The sequence below is a fragment of the Hypanus sabinus genome, chromosome 26 (assembly GCF_030144855.1).
Source record: "Hypanus sabinus isolate sHypSab1 chromosome 26, sHypSab1.hap1, whole genome shotgun sequence".
NCBI lineage: Eukaryota > Metazoa > Chordata > Chondrichthyes > Myliobatiformes > Dasyatidae > Hypanus > Hypanus sabinus.
The window spans coordinates 29695731-29715455 of NC_082731.1; the positions used below are offsets into that span (position 1 = coordinate 29695731).

The 19725-nt window shown below is 40.5% G+C and overlaps 1 pseudogene; it reads right to left on the bottom strand.

Annotated features, from left to right (window-relative positions):
* Positions 1 to 15646: 15646 nt before the first annotated feature.
* On the bottom strand, positions 15647 to 18669 carry LOC132381772 (uncharacterized; annotated as a pseudogene).
* Between the last annotated feature and the right edge of the window lie 1056 nt (positions 18670 to 19725).

Consider the following 19725-nt stretch of genomic DNA (forward strand, 5'->3'; position numbering starts at 1 on the left):
GCGCCCAAATAAACCTCAGCGGTCATCCTCAAAGGAAGGTTTGGAGGAGATAGGAACAGACAAATAGGTTGAAATTCCTTCCGTCTCCAAGAACTTGAATGAGCTCTTAAGCAAGGAAAAGGCCTCAACTCTTCCAGTGCACTGACCATACGACTGTCTGATAGACCTGTTGCCTGGTACCTGTTCCCACGGGGTTGACTGTGAGCACTCTCGGACCCAGAGTGAAGCATAATGGAAGAGTATATTCAGGAGGCTCTTGCCTCGGGCTTCATTTGGCCCTCCACCTCAACCCTCATCGCTGGATTCTTTTTCATACAAAAGAAGGGTGGGACCCTGCGGCTATGCATTGATTATAGGGGATTATATTTCCAAACGACCAGAATTCGCTAAGCCCTACCGCTCATTAGCATGGCCTTCCAGATGCTCCAAGGAGCAAGAGTATTCTCAAAACTAGACCTACAGAGCACATACAATCTGGTCCATATGAGCGATGCGATGAGTGGAAGACTGCATTCAATACACTGACGGGGCTTTATGAGTACCTGGTTATGCCCTTCAGCCTTGTGAATGCTCCAGCCATTTTCCAAGCCTTGATAAACAACATGCTCCGAGATACTCTACATAATTATGCCTTTGTCTACTCAGATGATATCTTTACAGAAACACAGAAAATAGGTGCAGGAGTGGGCCATTTGGCTCTTCGAGCCTGCACCACCATTCAATATGATCATGGCTGATCATCCAACTCAGAACCATGTACCTGCTTTCTCTCCATACCCCCCGATCCCTTTAGCCACAAGGGCCATATCTAACTCCCTCTTAAATATAACCAATTAACTGGCCTCAACTATTTCCTGTGGCAGAGAATTCCACAGATCCACTGCTCTCTGTGTGAAGAAGTTTTTCCTCATCTAGGTCCTAAAAGGCTTCCCCTTTATCCTTAAACTGTGACCCCCTCATTCTGGACTTCCCCAACATCGGGAACAATCTTCCTGCATCTAGCCTGTCCAATCCCTTTAGAATTTTATACGTTTCAATAAGATCCCCCTCAATCTTCTAAATTCCAGCGAGTATAAACCTAGTTGATTCATTCTTTCTTCATATGAAAGTCCTGTCATCCCAGGAATCAATCTGGTGAACCTTCTTTGTACTCCCTCTATGGCAAGATTGTCTTTCCTCAGATTAGGGGACCAAAACTGCATACAACACTCCAGATGTGGTCGCACCAAGGCCTTGTGCAACTGCAGTAGAACCTCCCTGCTCCTGTACTCAAGGTTCTACTGCTTATCTTCACAGTCAACGGAGGAGAATTTCAGAGGATTCATTGCTACATCTACAACCAGTCAATTGAAGGTGAGGGTGAGGGGTGTCTCCCTCCAACAAGCAATCAAGTCCTTGTCAAATGCAGCAGAAGAAAGCAGCAATTGGATTTGGATTAAAAGGAAAGACAACAACTGGGCTGCAAGATGAAGACAGGAGGGTACGGAACCGAAAGGGGTGTATCTGGGACGCCAGGTACCACCATTAAGCCCTCTGGAGATGTCGTGGGCTTATCAATGAAGCATCAAAGAAGGAGGATGCCCACCTGATGACGTAGTTACCCTCCTTGTCACCACTCCAAGCCTACTGCCAACATCGAGAGTGCCGACTTTATAATTGGGTTTGAAACATCAAGTCCTAGTAGCTCTACAGGATCCCAAGAGTTTGAATTCCAGGCAGGCCAGGTGGACTTTGTTATTTAACTGCTTTGAATTCATCCTGTCCTAATGACCGGAGTCAAAGAAACAAAGCCAGGTGCCCAGTCCTGTCATTCTGATGAAATGGAACGAGAGGAGCAGCCTGCCACCATTTTACCACAAGCCAGGGTGGTAGAACCAATTCATTCGAGAATCAACACTCTTGTTCAATAGGTCAAAGCACAGAGGGGACCTCCTTCCGGGTCAGCTGTTTGTCCCAAGTTCTCTGGTCCCAGGTACTCCAATGGGGATATTCACTGAGAATGACTGCACACCCAGGACTCTCAAGTTTATTAAGAGGAGTATAGGTGTCCTCCAGATGACGGAAGAACATTGGTACTTCATGCAGGCATGCAAGGTGTGTGCTCGAAACAAGCAGACCCACACCTCAAGGGCTCCTCCACCCCCTACCTGTTCCAGAATGACGTTGGACACACATCTCCATGGACTTTGTCACGTGTCTCCCACCATCCAGGGAGATATCGGTCATGATGGTAACTATCATTGGTTTTCTAAAGCCTGCAATCCATTGCCTTGGAGAAGCTACCATCTGCAGTGGAGATGGCTGAAATTGTCCTGGACCAAGTCTTCAGGATCTACAGGTTCCCGATGGACATTATCTTGGATCGTGGTCCACAATTGACATCACATCTCTGGAGGGCATTCTGTAAACTGATAGGAGCAACAGCAAGCCTTTCCTCTGGGTTTTACTCCAATCCAATGGTCAGACGAAGCTGACCAATCAAGAACTTACCCCAAGAGGCCTGGCCTCAGAAAGACCTGATGAGCGGTGTGACTATTTGATGTGGGCAGAGGTCACCTAGAACACTTTACAGCATTCATCACATGGGCTGTCAGTTTGGTTATCCTCTGCCTCTTGTTGTGGTACAGTAGGCCGAGGTTGGGGTCTCTGCAGCTGAAGATTTCATCCAATGCTGCAAGCAGAAAGGGATTATGGCAAGAGAAATTTTATTGGCTTCTACCCCGAGGGCAGAAACCAAGGTGAACTGAAGGAGAAGACAGGGACCCACTTTACAGCCTGAGCAAGGGGACTGGCTGTCCTCTCATGATTTGCATCTCCGGGTTCAATCTAGAAAGTTGGCACCCAAGATCATAGGAACTTTCAAAGTCCTGAGGAAAGTAAACCCGGTGGCTTATACCTTGCAGCTTCCCGAGACCCTAAAGATCAATCCCACCTCCACATCTCTAAATTAAAGCCCATCTCCATCAGCCCCTGAGCACCACCACCATCAGCCCAGCTCCCACCCAGGCACTGGGTGCCTGATAGAGACATCTTAGAACCGGCCCTCATCCATGATTATCATCGACACTTCCCTGAGCAGCAAGTGCCCTCATGAATTGAGGAATCAGCTGTAGCCCAGGGGTTCCTATTACAGAAAGCTCCCATCTGCGCCAACTTCTGGGATTTACATGATCTAGCTCTGCAGAGTACGGGTAGCTGACTTTCCCTTTCAGGGATCAAGACACTCCTGCTAATTGGTAATCATGTTTTGGGTGTCAAGAATTGAGTATTTAAGGAACAGCTGAACAGAGATTTGGTGCTCAATCATAACCCTGCTTGTGATATCTTCTAGCATACTTTTTGTGCTCAGATCTAGTTTGATAACGTCTCAAACTTTGCTTCGTATACTCCAGCATCTGGGTCAAAACCGTCATCATGGACTCTAGTCACAGTCTTGGTACATGTTGGCATCAATGACATGAGTAGACAACGTGAGGAGGTCCTCAACTAATGCAGGGAGCAGGGGTTCAGATTTATGGGTCACTGGGATCTCTTCTGGTGAAGGTATGACCTCTACAAAAGGGATAGGTTACACCTGAACCTGAGGAGGTTGGCTGTTGTGCAATGAACTGGATTGATCAGAGAGCTGAAGGTAAAAGAACTCTTTGTGGAAAATTATGATAATATGATCAAATTCAACATGAAATCTGAGAAGGAGATGATAAAGTCAGATGTATCAATATTACAGTGGAGTAAAGGGTATGACAGAGGAGTTGATTGCCAGAATTGATTGGAAAAGAACATTGGTCGGGATCACAGCAGAGCAGCAATGGTGGGAATTTCTGGAAGCAATTCGGAAGGCACAGGATATATACATCCCAAAGAGGAAGAATTAATCTAAAGGCAAGATTCAACCATGGTGAACAAGTGAAGTCAAAGCCAAAATAAAAGCCAAAGAGAGGGTGTATAATTGAGCAAAAATTGGTGGGAAGTATGAGGATTGGGAAGGTTTTACAAATCAGCAGAGGGCAAGTAAGCAAGTCAGAAAGAAGGTTAAGATGAATACAAAACTAAACTAGCCAATCATATTAAACAGAATATAAAAAGATTCATCAGATACATAAAGAGTATAAAAGAGGCAAGAGCGTATATTGGACCGCTGGAAAAAGATGCTGTCAAGGTAGTAAGGAGAGAAGGAAATAGCGGATGAACTGAACAAATACTTTGCATCAGTCTTCGCTGACGAAGACACTAGCAGTATGGTAGAAGTTCCATGCATCTGGGGTCATGAAGTGTGTGAAGCTATCATTGCTAGAGAGAAGATCCTTGAGAAACTGAAAGGTATGAAGGTAGATAAGTCACCAGGACCAGATGGTGTACGCCCCAGGGTTCAGAAAAAGGTGGCTGAAGGATTTGTAGTGGCATTAGCAATGATATTTCAAGAATCATGAGATTCTGGAATGGAAGACTGGAAAATTGCACATGTCGCATATGTTACTCCATTATTCAAGAAGGGAGAGAGGGGGGGACGTCACGTGATGACGTAGGATCGAGACGCTGGAACTCAGCTCTCCCGTAAAAAATCAATAAATTAATGTTTAAGTGAAGAAAAGTTAGTCAATACTTTCTAAAAGTTACTTATAAACTACTCCGGATTGTTTCAAGCTATGCCTCAAAAACAGAAGATGACGAAAACCACTACCGGGAAGACAACACAACTTGGAGCAGAACCAGGGCCCACTTCTACCAAAGAACCGCGGACTCAGGTACTTTATACCACCGGCGATACGGAACAGGAAACTGCGGCAACATCGGACATTCCTAAAGGAAAAGACCAACGAGAACTACGCAAGCGCAAAGGGGAGCAACCAGAACTACAAAGCCCAGTTACGACTGCAACCGAAAGTGAAAGTGAACCTGAGGGAGAGTCCGATTCTCTGGAAAGATCAGACGGAGATGGAGATAAAAGTTCTTATGGAAATATAGAAAAGACTTTGAGGCAAATAATGCGTAAATTAGGCACATTAAAAGTAATCAAAGAAAAAATGATAAATATGGAGAATATGTTTGATAAAATGACAAAGGAAAAAATGGAAAAGAGAATTAGAGACTTGGAAACTACAACAGAAGACATGATTGAAAGAATGAACAAAATGGAAAATGAGAATACTGCTTGCACATCAGAAAGAAAACAATTTATGGAAAAAATTGATAAGCTTGAAAATTTTAGTAGACGAAACAATATTAAATTTTTTGGACTTAAAGAAGATGAAGAAGGTGATGATCCAATAAGTTTTTTTTTCAAAAATGGATCCCTGAAAAATTGGAAATGGAAGGAGTAACTCCAATTGAGATAGAAAGGGCTCACAGAACATTAAGGTCAAGACCTCAACCTGATCAAAATCCACGATCAATTTTGATAAAATGCTTAAGATACCAAGATAAAGAAAAGATCCTGAAGGCGGCTGCCCAAAGAGCCAAAAATAGAAACGGGCCATTGATGATAGCAGGGAAACCAGTTCTTTTTTATCCTGATATAAGTTATAACCTTTTGAAGAGAAAGAAGGAATTTAACCCAGCGAAAAAAGTCTTATGGGAAAAAGGTTATAAATTTATATTGCGTCACCCAGCAACATTGATAATTTTTTTGAAGGAGGGAAAAAGAAGATTTTTTTCCGATTATCGAGAAGCGGAGCTGTTCACACAAGAACTTCCATCTAGTGGCTAATTATACATAGAGACTTCCAAACGTAATGGATTAAAGATGAAGATAGAGACAGTGAACAGAAGTGATGGACATTTAAGGATAATATGGGGAAGAAAAGTTAAACTTTAGAAACACTAATTGAGAATAGTATTTTTTTTCTTCTTATGTATATACTTTTTTATGTTGCGGGGGGGCTGGGGAGCTTTGGACCGGTTTCTGCGGGATTCACGTGTGTAATCATGGCGATTGCCATGACCCGTACAACAGAGGGGGGTAATGTTGTGTTTTTTTCACAACATTAGTAGGGGGGTATTTTGTTTTTTTCTTTATATTCTATTTTTCTTCTATCTTTTTGCCTGGACGATTGGTGGGGACACACATAGCAACATGGAGAATTTTAAAAAGATTTCCTAAGATACCAAGAAAGTTGAAAGATTAGGTATTATTATAGCTTGGAGTAACATAATTAAAAATAATGACTAATTTACTAAATTTTTAAAGTTTTAATGTTAATGGACTTAATGGACCGGTAAAAAGAAAAAGAATTCTAACATACATTAAAAAAATGAAAACAGATATAGCTTTTTTACAAGAAACACATTTAACAGATAAAGAACATCAGAAATTAAAAAGAGACTGGGTTGGAAATATTATTGCAGCTTCATTTAATTCAAAGGCGAGAGGAGTTGCAATTTTGGTTAATAAAAATTTACCAATTAAAATACAAAATGTAATAATCGATTCAGTGGGGAGATACATAATTATATATCGTCAAATTTTTTCGGAACTATGGACTCTTATGAATATTTATGCACCAAATGAAAATGATGTAAAATTTATACAAGAGGTCTTTTTGAATTTGGCTAACGCACATGACAAAATATTAATAGGTGGAGATTTTAACTTTTGTCTAGATCCAGTTTTAGATAGATCAACAAAGGTGGTCACAAAATCAAAAGTAGTAAAATTATCTCTATCATTGATGAAAGATTTAAACTTGATTGATATATGGAGAAGAATTAATCCAAAAGAAAGAGATTACTCATTTTATTCAAATAGACATAAAACATATTCGAGGATAGATTTTTTCCTATTATCAACGAATATTCAAGATAGAGTGAAAAATGTGGAATATAAAGCGAGAATATTGTCAGACCATTCTCCTTTGATAATGACAATGATAATGACAGATAAAGAGGAATCAATTTATAGATGGAGATTTAATTCGATGTTACTAAAATGTCAAGATTTTTGTGATTTTATGTAAAAGCAGATTCAGTTCTTTTTAGATACAAATTCACATTCAGTTGATGATAATTCATATTGTGGGAAGCAATGAAGGCATACTTGAGAGGTCAGATAATAAGTTATACTTCTAAAATTAAGAAGGAATATATGATAGAAATAGATCAATTGGAAAAAGAGATTACAAAATTAGAAAAAGAATCTCAAAGAAATATGACAGAAGAAAAACGAAAACATCTTATTAATAAGAAGTTACAATATAATACACTCCAGACTAATCAAACAGAATAAGCAATTATGAGAACTAAACTGAGATATTATGAACTAGGTGAAAGATCACATAAGGTCCTTGCATGGCAGATAAAAACAGACCAGACTTCTAAAACAATAAATGCAATTCGAACAAGAGTAAATAAAACTACTTATAAACCTTTAGAAATTAATGAAACTTTTAAGAATTTTTATTCTGAGTTGTATAAATCAGAATCACAAAATGATAATGTCAAGATAGAAAGTTTTTTTATCACAAATAACTCTTCCAAAATTAAATTCGGAAGAACAGAAGGGATTAGATGTGCCTTTTACATTGAAAGAGGTCGAAGAAGCCCTAGGATCACTTCAAAGTAATAAATCTCCAGGAGAAGATGGGTTTCCGCCTGAATTTTATAAAAAGTTTAAAGATTTATTAATTCCTCCTTTTATGGAGTTAATACATCAAGCGGAAAGAACGCATAAACTTCCAGAATCTTTTTCGACAGCTGTTCTAATAGTATTGCCAAAAAAAGATAGAGATCTTTTAAAGCCAGCATCATATAGACCTATTTCTTTATTAAACTCTGATTATAAAATAATAGCAAAAATCTTATCTAACAGATTATCTAAATACTTACCAAAATTAGTACATATGGATCAAACAGGATTTATTAAAAACAGACAATCAGCAGATAATGTAACTCGGTTATTTAGTATAATTCATTTAGCGCAAAAGAGGGAAGAAATGAGCGTGGCAGTTGCTTTAGATGCAGAAAAAGCATTTGATAGATTGGAATGGGATTTTTTATTTAAGGTATTGGAAAAATATGGATTAGGAGTATCTTTTATAAAATGGATTAAAACGTTAAATACTAATCCCAAAGCTAAAGTAGTGACAAATGGTCAAATCTCAACATCATTTCCGTTAACAAGATCAACTAGGCAATGTTGTCCATTATCCCCTGCTTTATTTGTATTGGCGATAGAGCCATTAGCTGAATTAATTAGAATGGACCCAGATATTAAGGGTTTTAGAGTTAATCAGGAAGAATACAAGATTAACTTATTTGCTGATGATGTTCTGCTTTATCTAACAAACCCATTACACTCATTGCGTAAATTATCCTATAGATTAGAAGAATATGGGAAAATATCAGGTTATAAAAGAAATTGGGATAAAAGTGAAATTTTACCTCTTACTAAAGGAGATTATAGTCAATGTCGATTAATAACCCAATTTAGATGGCCGGCAAATGGTATAAAATATTTAGGTATAAGAGTTGATAATGATATAAAGAATTTATATAAATTAAATTACTTACCACTATTGAAAAAAATTCAAGAAGATCTTGATAAATGGATGGTATTACCAATAACATTAGTAGGTAGAGTAAATACCATAAAAATGAATATATTTCCTAGATTACAATACTTATTTCAATCACTACCAATACAAATAACCCAGAAGTTTTTTCAAGAGTTAAATAAATATGTGAGGAAGTTTCTTTGGAAAGGTAAGATGTCAAGAATATCGTTGGAAAAATTGACATGGAAATTTGATCCAGGAGGGTTACAACTTCCAAATTTTAAGAATTATTATAAAGCAAATCAACTTAGATTTATTGCATCTTTTTTTGAGAAAGACAAACCGGCATGGATTAGAATAGAACTAGATAAAATAGGAGAAAATATACCAGAAGATTTTATATATAAATGGGAATCTAAATGGATACGGGAAAAGAAAGAACCTCCTACATTAAAACATTTGATTGACTTATGGAATAAGATAAATGTTGACGATGAGATAAATCCTTATTAGCAAAGAGATCTTTAATTCAAAATAGACATTCCTTTTACAATGGATAATCAACTTTTATATAATTGGTTTCAAAAAGGGATTAGATGTACAGGTGATTGTTTTGAAGGAGGTATATTAATGTCATTTGATCAATTAAAGAATAAATATAAAGTATCAAACAACACTATTTTTTGTTACTTTCAACTAAGGGCTTATTTCAGAGAAAAATTAGGTCAAACAATGTTATTGCCGAAATCTAATGAAATAGAAACTTTAATTCAAAAAGGAAAGATTAAAAAATTCATTTCTTGTATGTATAATTTGATTCAAAAACAGGCAATTAAACAAGGAGTCCATAAGTCAAGACAAAAATGGGAAAGTGACTTGAATATTAAAATTGAAGAAAAAAATTGGTCAAGACTATGTCTTGAGAGTATAACAAATACAATAAATGTCCGGTTAAGATTAGTGCAATATAACTTTTTACATCAATTATATATTACACCACAAAAAAATAAATAAATTAAACCCAAATTTATCTGATCAATGTTTCCGATATAACCAAGAAATTGGTACTTTTTTACATTCTACTTGGTCTTGTTCTAAAATTCAACCTTTTTGGACAAATTTAAGAGTTTTATTGGAACAAATTATTGGAATACAGCTTCCACATAATCCAATATTATTTTTACTAGGTGATATTGAAGGGATAAAACCAATACCCAAATTGAATAAATATCAGAAAGAATTTATAAAAATTGCATTGGCAGTAGCCAAAAAGGTTATTGCAGTTACTTGGAAATCGGATACATATTTAAGTATAGATCGTTGGAAGAAAGAAATTTATAGCTGTAGTCCACTTGAAAAAATTACTTATAATTTAAGAGATAAATATGAAACATTTTTGAAAATTTGGCGCCTTTTACAAAAGACAGGATTAAATATATAGGTGCTCCGAAGATGAAATAATTGGTTATTTGGGGAAAGAAATAAATATATATACTAAAGTTATTATGAACTCCATGGAGCATGTGGGGATCTTCCAATATCCAGGCACTCTTTCTTTCTTTTTTTTCTTTCTTTCTTTCTCTTTTTTTTCCTGTAGGGATGCTAGGGTGGAGGGGTTAATGGGAGGGGGGGATGGGTAATATACATCTTTTTCCACACTTTTATTTTGTAACTACTTGAAATACAATAAAAAAAAGTTAAAAAAAAATAAAAGTAGTGTTCAAGAATATTATAGACTTAAGTACCTCCAGCATGCATCAGGAATGTTTTAACCTATTTGTCTTCAAAATGGATCATGTATCAGTGTATTCTTGTACCATGTTATTCAGTTGCAAAGAAAAATAAATTGCAAGGGGGGAAAAAATTAAAAAAAGGGAGAGAGGCAGAAGAGTGGAAATTATAGGCCAGTTAGTTTGACCTCAGTGGTTGGGAAGATATTGGAGTTGATTATCGCAGTTGAGGTCTCACAGTACTTGGAGTCACATGATAAAATAGGCCGTACTCAGCATGGTTCCAGCAAGGGAAAATCTTGCAGAACAAATCAACTGGAATTCATTGAAGAAACAGCAAGCAGGATGGACAATAGAGAATCAGTTGATTTGTGTACTTGGATTTTCAGAAGGCCTTTGACAAGGTGCCACATATGACACTGCCTAACAAATATGAGCCCATGGTATTACAGGAAAGATACAAGCATGTTTCAAGCAGTAGCTGATTGGCAGGAGGCAAAGAGTGGAAATAAATGGAGCCTTTTCTGCTTGGCTGCCAGTGACTAGTGGTGTTCTACAGGGGTCTATTTTAGGACCGATTCGTTTTACATTATATGTCAATGACTTGGGTGTTCGAACTGATGGATTTGTTGCAACTTTTGCAGATGATACGATCATAGGTGGAGGTGCAGATAATTTTGAGGAAGTAGAGATGCTACTGAAAGACTTACACAGATTAGGAGAATGGGCAAAGAAGTGGTAGATGGAGTACAATGTTGGGAAATGTATGATCACGCTCTTTGGTAGAAGAAAGGAAAGGGTTTACTATTTACTCAATGGAGAGGAAAGATAAAACTCTGAAGAGCAAAGGGTTTTGTGAGTCCTTATGCATGATTCCCAAAGGTTAATTTTCAGGTAGAGTCTGTGGTGCGGAAGGCAGATTTTTTCACCCAGAAGATGGTCTGCATATGAAATCAGCTGCCAGATGAAGTGGGTGAGGCAGATAAAAGAACAATGTATTTTAAAAAAATCACTTCAACGGGTATATGGATAGGAATACTTCAGAGCAGAGGTTCCTAACCGGGGATCCGTGGACCCTCTGCTAAATCATATTGGTCTGTGGCATTAAAAGGTTGGCAATACCTGTTTTAGAGGGATGTGTGATGTGCACTGGCAAATGGGCAATTTTGATGTGAAACTTAGTCCACATTGACCAGTTGGGCCAAGAGTCCTATTTCAGTGCTCTGTGACTCTGCAGGAGGTGTTCCAATTTCGGACGTCAAACCAGGCAAAGTCTTTTGCAGTAAATGGTAGGGTCCTGGGGCTGTTGATATCCTCCAGGGGAGCCTACACCTCAACAGCATTAGAATGAAATTCTTCAGCATCCAGTAACTGCTCCCCCTCTGTGACTTTCCTTTCACCTCTGATCTAGCTGGCCCCCAACACCATCTCTTTGTCCTCCTCCACTTCCACACTGGAAGATCATCCAAAGTTCAAAGTAAATTTATTATCAAAGTACATAGATATCACTATATACTACCCTGAGATTCATTTTCTTGCAGGTATTCACAGTAAATATAAAGAAAGACAATAGAATCAATGAAAAACTGCACACGACAAAGGTAGACAAAGAACCAATGTGCAAAAGACAAGAAAGTGTGCAAATATGAAAAAGAAATCAAAAGAATAAGAAATGCATGAAAGAATAAATAATGTGAATCAGTTGTCGAATCCTTGACAGAGAGTCCATAGGTTGTGGAGCAGACTCGACAGGCCAAATGGCCTAATTCTGCTTCTCCATTTTAGGAATCAGTTCATTGTTGGGGTGAGTGAAGTTATCCACTCTGGTTCACTAGCTTGATGGTTGAGCGTTTATAACTGTTCCTGAACCTGGTGGTCTGGGACACAAGGATTCTGTACCTTCTTCCTGATGGCAGCAGTGAGAAGAGAGCATGTCCTGGATGGTGGATGTGCTCGATGATGGATGCTGCTTTCCTGCAACAGCACTCCTTGTAGATGTGTTCAATAGTGCGGAGAGACGTTAGGGTGTATTCTGGAGTTATGGTAAATAACAAATACTAACTTCAACAGCAACCAGTCTTCATACCTAAACATGGAATGTAGATTGAGTTTAAAATGCACCCAGAACAATGGTGTTCTTGGAGCTGCAGAATGGGATTGATTGCAAACAAAGAAACTCTAAATTCGACCTCAGATACCTGTATATGCATGAATGTGGCCCAGAGTCAGTGGGGATTAACATTCATTTTGTGTATCTGGAGTGTGAATGTGAAGATGGAGGAATTTCAAAATTATATGTAATTTAAAGGGAGCATTCTGGATGCATTTTAACTACAGACTTGTCCTGCTGTTACGTTTGATCTTCAGCATCTAAAAATTTCATGTAACACAGGGTCAGGCAGGCTTCTTCTTCCATGAGTGTCTGGAGTACGATGCCTGTTGCTTGTTTTGCTGAATAAAGATTTCTATATCCACCAGCTTCAGTGTCTGTCTGGTGAATTCGTTCACAGTCACAAGGGCTTTACCTGTGATGGACTGGTCTGTATCCATGAGTTTTTGTAGGCTTTTCCATTCAAAGGGTTTCCATACCAACACACTCCTCCCACTGGTTCCCATCCCCCACTGCACCCCCTGCCCTCCGCACCTCCCTCCCTTCAGTTCATGCTCCACATTCCTCTCCTATCAGATTCCATTATCTTCAGCCTTCTGTCACTTCCACCCTCACCTACAACTTTCCAGCGCTGTTCCCACTTTTCCTTTCCCCATCTGTCAACCCGCTCACCTGGAGGCACCTATCACCTGACAGCACTTGCTCCACCCCTTCCTTCACCTCTTCACAACTTTACAGCTTTGCTGAAACATCCACTTTAACGGACCTTTCTGAAAAATTTTCTTGCTGTTAAACAGCACCCCCCACAACTTTAAAAAGTGACCAATGGTATGGCAAGACTGACAATGGCTCTGCACGAAAACTAATGGAAATTAAAAGGGAGGGTGCAAGCATGCAGACGTCCAACCAATAGAAGCAGGTGGTCTGTGTATTTCTCTAACCAGATAAAAGATGCACGGGAGGAGAACCGCCAGGCCTTTTAACCAATGGCGGCAGGAATAGAAGCTGGTTCACTGTGTTTGCCTGACTTTAACTCTGGTGTTTCCTTTCGCTATCTTCCTTCGGCTAACAGTCTAGGTGGGAATGGCCTGTGTACGTTGACGTCCCCACACTCCGCAAAGATCCTCTTCACATCAACTCCTTATGGGCCTTTCAATAGTCGATAGGTTTCCAAGGTTTAAGGTGCATTACCACTACCTTCTGAATTGGAGTGTGGTTCAACATATCTAGACCCACATACTTATATTTGACCCCATATTTATGTTTGTATCAAATTTTATTTAAAAAAGAACTGTTTTCTTAAAAAAACTGCACTATATATTTAGAGCAATAGTCCTGTGATCTTTTCTGCAAAATGCTGTTAATGGTGAATTGTATTTCATTCTGTGATAACTTTAAAATCAACCATCTCCTCTCTTGATTACATCTTGTTTTTTAGAATAATCACACCTCCCATTATTGTGTTTCTTCATTAAGAACAATGTACTTTAACCCTGTGTGCCCAATCCTCAATCTCGATATATCACCTCCTCCCTCCTCTTCTTTCCTGCATTCCTCGACCATTCCTGTTCTTTCTGGATATTATATTTAAGTTGAAATGAAATAAGGTTTGTATTATTCCACGTACAATGTCTGGCCTTGCCACTGAACGTAAATCTTTTAGACTTCTGATTAGAGAATATTACAACTCTGTTCGGTCTCACTTCCTCCACCCACTGCAAAGTGAATAGTCCAGCTGTCATTTCACCTGTATACACAGATACATCATCATTTATCCTCACCTGCTTTTTTATGTTAAAATCAGGCACTACAAATCCTACCCCAAATCTACTATTACTGTTCTTAAAGCATTGTGTACAATTGAAAATATCCATAATAATGATTATTTACATAATATTCAACAATATCTTCAATTAAAATCACTTCTCTTTTTGAATACTTTAGCATCCATCTCTGGTGCTTCACACAGTCATGGAGACAGCCCAGGAAAAGGCTCTGTATCACTCGCTACCTTATTACTAATTCCTGTCCTTCCTGCTTTTCCTTCAATAGTCCATGCAAAATTTCAGAATTTCCTTTTCCCAGCATGGATCTAAAATCTGTTTACTTGGATGAAGTTCTCCAGGCCCTGGTAGGTTTACCCAATATGTTAACACAAGCTGTGTTCTTCTCAGTTCCCGAGGTGTCTCTCCCAACTCCACCTGCATTGCCTCCACTGGTGTTGTCCTTATTCCTCCACTGATTAACCTTATTTCTTGAATTTGAATTCAGCACTTTCTTACTTTTGATTATTTCTTTAATATGTGCTGACCATAACTATTTTCAAACCAAATGCCTAAAAAGTTAAAATGTTTCCACATTGTCTAGTTCTGTTACACAAAGTTTGCTTTCAGTGTTTTCTATCCTCTTCCTAGTAAAAAGCATTAATTTGGATTTCTCTACTGAAAAGCTGAATTCCCATTTTCATGCCCAGTTTTTCACCTAAACTTTTGCCTCTTGAAGTTTCCGTGTTATAAATTCCACATTCCCACCCCTTTTCCACATGGTTCCATCATCCACACACAATGACTTTCCAATACTATTTATATTAGAAAATATATCATTTATCATTATAGTAAATAATAGTGGACCACCCACACTTCCCTGAGAGATTCTATTTTCCACAATTGGTTTACTTGACAGAGATTTCCCTCCTCACACCATGATAGATCTACCAATTTTAAAATCTTTATTCCAATTTAGCATTTTCCTCTAATTCCCAATTTATATAATTTGGTGATCAAACCTTCCCCATCACATAACCCTGGGGATCCAATTTTCCTGTTGACACCATTCATTCTTTTTATCATCTTCCAAACTCTTTCAATGTTATTATTGCTGCTGTCATTATCCCTTCCACAATCTTATCACATAAAAGATCCACATCCTGATTGATTTCAATATTCTGTCATTCCTGATCACTTATTTCTTTAAACTTTCCCTAATCAGCCTTTCAAACAGCCAGCATTCCGGCATATTTTCCTGATCTATCAGAATCAGGCTTAATATCACCGGTATATGTCATGAACTCTGTTGTCTCTGCACCAGCAGAACAATGCAATACATAATAATAGTGAAAAAAACTGAATTACAGGAGATGTATATCTTTATTAAATAACTAAATTACGTAAGTAGTGCAAATGGAGAAATAAATCAGTAGTGAGGTAGTGTTCATTTTTCATTGAGATATCAGATGGTGGAGGTACACAGGCCTATACTCAGGGAGTGGAAGTACATCCAGGTGGTCAGACTTTCCAAAGTGTGGACGTGGGATGGCACGGTAAGCGCTCGATGTTGGTGTAACGTTGGACCTCTGGTGCTATATGTGATTTCTTGGTTCTTATACAAACATCTGCATGATGCTAAGCTAGATCACATCATCAGTGACATTCCCTGTGGTCGTCAAGTGTTTCGGATTTTTCAACATTAAACATCCTCGTCCAGGCGACCCGACTGGGGTTGATCAGACCTCGGCCTTTGCCCTAGCAGCAACCCACGGATCTGCCCTCTTTATCCAGAGCCATCTTGACACTTTCTCTGCTGTATCTCTGGTGGTAGAAACGGCTCTCCTTCTTCTCTCTCCCGTGATTCCAAGTGCAGAGCCTGCAAAGCCATGACACCCGACCTCCACGGGCCGACACTTTGCTCTCCAGCCTCTTCTTTGGCAGATGTTCTTCAGATCGTCATACAAGACTCTTCTCCATGTGTAGTCCTCCTCCATGTGTTCTTCCCACGGCACAGTGAGCTCAAGCAGAAGAACGTGCATCGAAGAGTTCGACCACTACACACTGTCGGGCCGCAATGTAGTCTCTATGATGTGGGGAGGAAACTGCAGCTGTTTTCCAAGGTCTGCTTTTAGCTTCCAGTCCTGTGCAGTGAAGAGGAACCCCATTGCTTTCTGGTGTTCTGTTGGTTTCCCCCCGTTTGACAAAGCCGATGGTATTCTTGACCGACTTGTTTTCCGGCAGATGTTAAGGGTGCTGCAGATTGTCTCAGCAATTGTCCGGAGGACCCGGTCATGCCGCCTTCGATAATGGCCATCGGCAAGAGCTCTGGGGCAGCAGCTCAGAATATGCCCTAGTGTACCGGTCTTCTCACAGAGGGGGCAAGCTGGTCGTTCCCCCAGTAGTGCAGGTTGGATGGGCTTGGAGGGATGTCATAAACAGCCTGGATAAGGAACTTGATGCGGTGTGGATCCACCTTCCATCGTTCCACGTGATCTTTCGCTCGATCACCTGCTCCCATTTGGTCCAGGCTCCTTGCTGTTTCATTGCCACTGCTCTGCTGGTCCTCTCCTCCTCCACAGCTGCCCTTACTTCATTCTGCACCAGTTCTCGTCACTCTTTCCTCTGAAGATTCCCAGAACTGCAGCATCCCTCTTGCTCGCAAAACCTTGAACTCCTCCTCGATGGATTTCAGGGGGAGCCTCAGTTTGCAGTTATTCCCATTCAGAGCAATGATGCTGATGTTTCTTGGTAACCCAGCCATCTTCGCAGGAACCGGCTGACTACCCTCTCTAATTCAGCAGCAGTGGAAATTGGAAACTCATAAAGAAGCAGTGGCCAGAGGATTCTTGGTAGTATACCGTGCTGGTAAATCCATGCCTTAAACCACCCTGGAAGGCCAGTCCTGTCAACCTCTTGCAACCATTGTTCAAACTCCCCACAGGTGTTTCTTTTTGCCGCCTTATCTCTGAGTGTTGCATCAAACATCTTCCCAAGACTTTTTACAGGGTTCTCTGTGATGGTAGGAATTGGAATGTCCTCAATAGAGAAACAAGATTTCTCCTGTACTCTCCTCTTTGTCATCACTACAGATCTTGATCTTACAGGCTTAAAGGACATCCTTGTCCACCTCATGAAACTTTCCAGCCCCTTAAAAATCCACCTAGCACCAGGCACCGACTACGTAGTGATAGTCAGATCATCCATGAATGCTCGTATTGGTGGTTGGCGGATCCCAGATCTTGATTTCAGGCCTTGACACTCTGGCTCTGCACATTTTACCAGCATATTCATTGCCAGGGCAAAAAGGATGAGTGAGATGGTGCAGCCTGTGAAGATGCCAGTCTCCAGCCCACACCAGTCTGATGTTATTGGCCCTGTTGACTCTCAGGTGGAACTTGTTGTAGTCCATAAGGAGGCCTCTGATTCCTTCAGGAACATGGTGCCTCTTCAGAGCATCTTCAACAGCCGCGTGGGGGATTGATCCATAGGCACTGGCCAAATCCAACCACAAAACCACTAAGTCACCCTTATTCTCTCTGGCCTCTCTCAGGAGCTGTGTGATGACTCCAGTGTGCTCCAAGCAGCCTGGTACCCTTGGAACGCCACCCTTCTGAACGGAGGAGTCGATGTAATTGTTCCTCAGGAAGCGCTCCATCAGGCGCTTTGCCACCACGCTGAAGAAGACCTTCCCTTCAAAACTCAGCAAAGATATTATCCTAAACTGGCTGCTGTTCTCAGAGTTCTCTTCTTTTGGAATCCACACTCCGTTTGCATACTTCCATTGCTTGAGCACTTTGCCTCTCTTCCAGATGACCTTGAGGATTCTCTGCAGCTGCCAGAGAGGCCTGGGGCAGCGTTTGTAGATGTTGTAGTGGTGCCACTCGGACCAGGCGCTGAGCCAGCTCTGGCTTTCTTGACTACTTGCTGAACCTCCTTGAAGAGAGGCTCTTGAAGGTTGAAAGCCTCTGTTGGTTCTGCAGGGGCGATGAGGGCATCACAGTCCCTCAGTTCAACTCTCTGTCTGGGTTACTGAAGGTGCTTCGAAGATGGTCGTCCATCTGTTCCTTTGTGCAGGACAGCTTTCTGCTTCTCTTCTGTCACAGCAGCTGTTTGGTGAACTGAATTGGGTTACTGATAAACACAGATCTTTTCTGTGCTATTTCTCTCCTGCGTCTCTGATGTTGCTCTGCTCTTCTCAGAGTTAAGAGCCTTTTCCTCAGCATCACACACAGTTCTTCCAGTGGTGCCCTTTCCTCATGGTTTGCCAGTTTATGTTGTTGCTTCTTTCCAGATGTTGATTTTGGTGGGTCTGTTGTTTTTAACATACGGCTGTTTAGTCTGCTTCTCTTCCTCGGTACCAAATCTTCCTGCTGCCACAGTTATGATCACTGTTGTCATTATCTGCAATCTCCACACCACCTTTGGCCACGGTTTCCAACACTAGATCTACGTCCTCATCAAATCTTTGCCACTCTGCTGTCTGGCAGGCTTTGGGCCATCTGATCCGCACGGTCTGAGATGTGATGTTAGGATGAACAGCTTGCACCATACGGAGACTCTGGGTACTGTGGGGTCCTTCCTGACCCTGACCCTCCTCTGCCTCCCCAGATTGGGAATCTGCTTTGTGGTGCTCTCTGTTGCTCATTACACTTCATCCTTGACCAGTGGATTTTCAAGCCTCTCTGGTTCTTACACATTTTGCCACAGATGCACTGTATACTTGTTGTTGTTTGTCCATTGCACTGGGTTGGTAGTCTTGTATCCAACCAGCTGGGAAGCTCTTCCGAACCTCTCTCAGGCTTCCCTTGTGGAAGGCATCAGAATGTGCTGTTTCATGCCTGTTCTTACATCGCGCAGTTCACACAGAGTCTGTTTTACGCTGGCCTGAAGCAGAATGTACACCACTACTAAGATGATCGGTAAAGTCTCCTGTGGCAGATAAAATGGATGACCCTTGATCACAAGACGTTCCAGGTCTGGTGAGCGGAACTGAAACTGCATTGCAACGTTTGTAAACCACGAGGATTTGATCGTAGAGCTTAATCCACCTGATGGTGTACCCTTCCAATCAACTTTGGCCAGTTGCTCTCTCATGCCTCTGCAATTCTCTTTACTCCACTGTAATACTGATACATCTGACTTTAGCTTCTCCCTCTCAGATTGCAGGATGAAGTCTATCATATTATGATTGCTGTCTTCTAAAGGTTCCTTTACCATTAGCTCCTGAATCAGATCTAGTTCTTTATACAACAGCCAATCCAGAATAATCTTTCCCCAAGTGGCTCAGCCAAAAGCTGTTCTAAAACGCCAGCTTGTATGGATTCGACAAACTTTCAGTCGCGATCCAGCACCAGCCTGATTTTCCCGATGTACCTGTAGACTGAAATCCCCTTGACTATCGTGACATTGCCCTTCTGATTTATGTCTTCTATCTCCCATTGTAATTTGTAGCCCATATCCTGGCTACTGTTCAGAGGCTGTATACAACTCCCAGCAGGGTCTTTCTACCCCTTCAGTTCCTGAAATCTACCCACAAGGGTTCTACATCTTCTGATCCAAGTCACCCATTTCTCAGAATTTGATTTCATTTTATACAAACAGAGCCACCCCACACCTCTGCCTATCTGCCC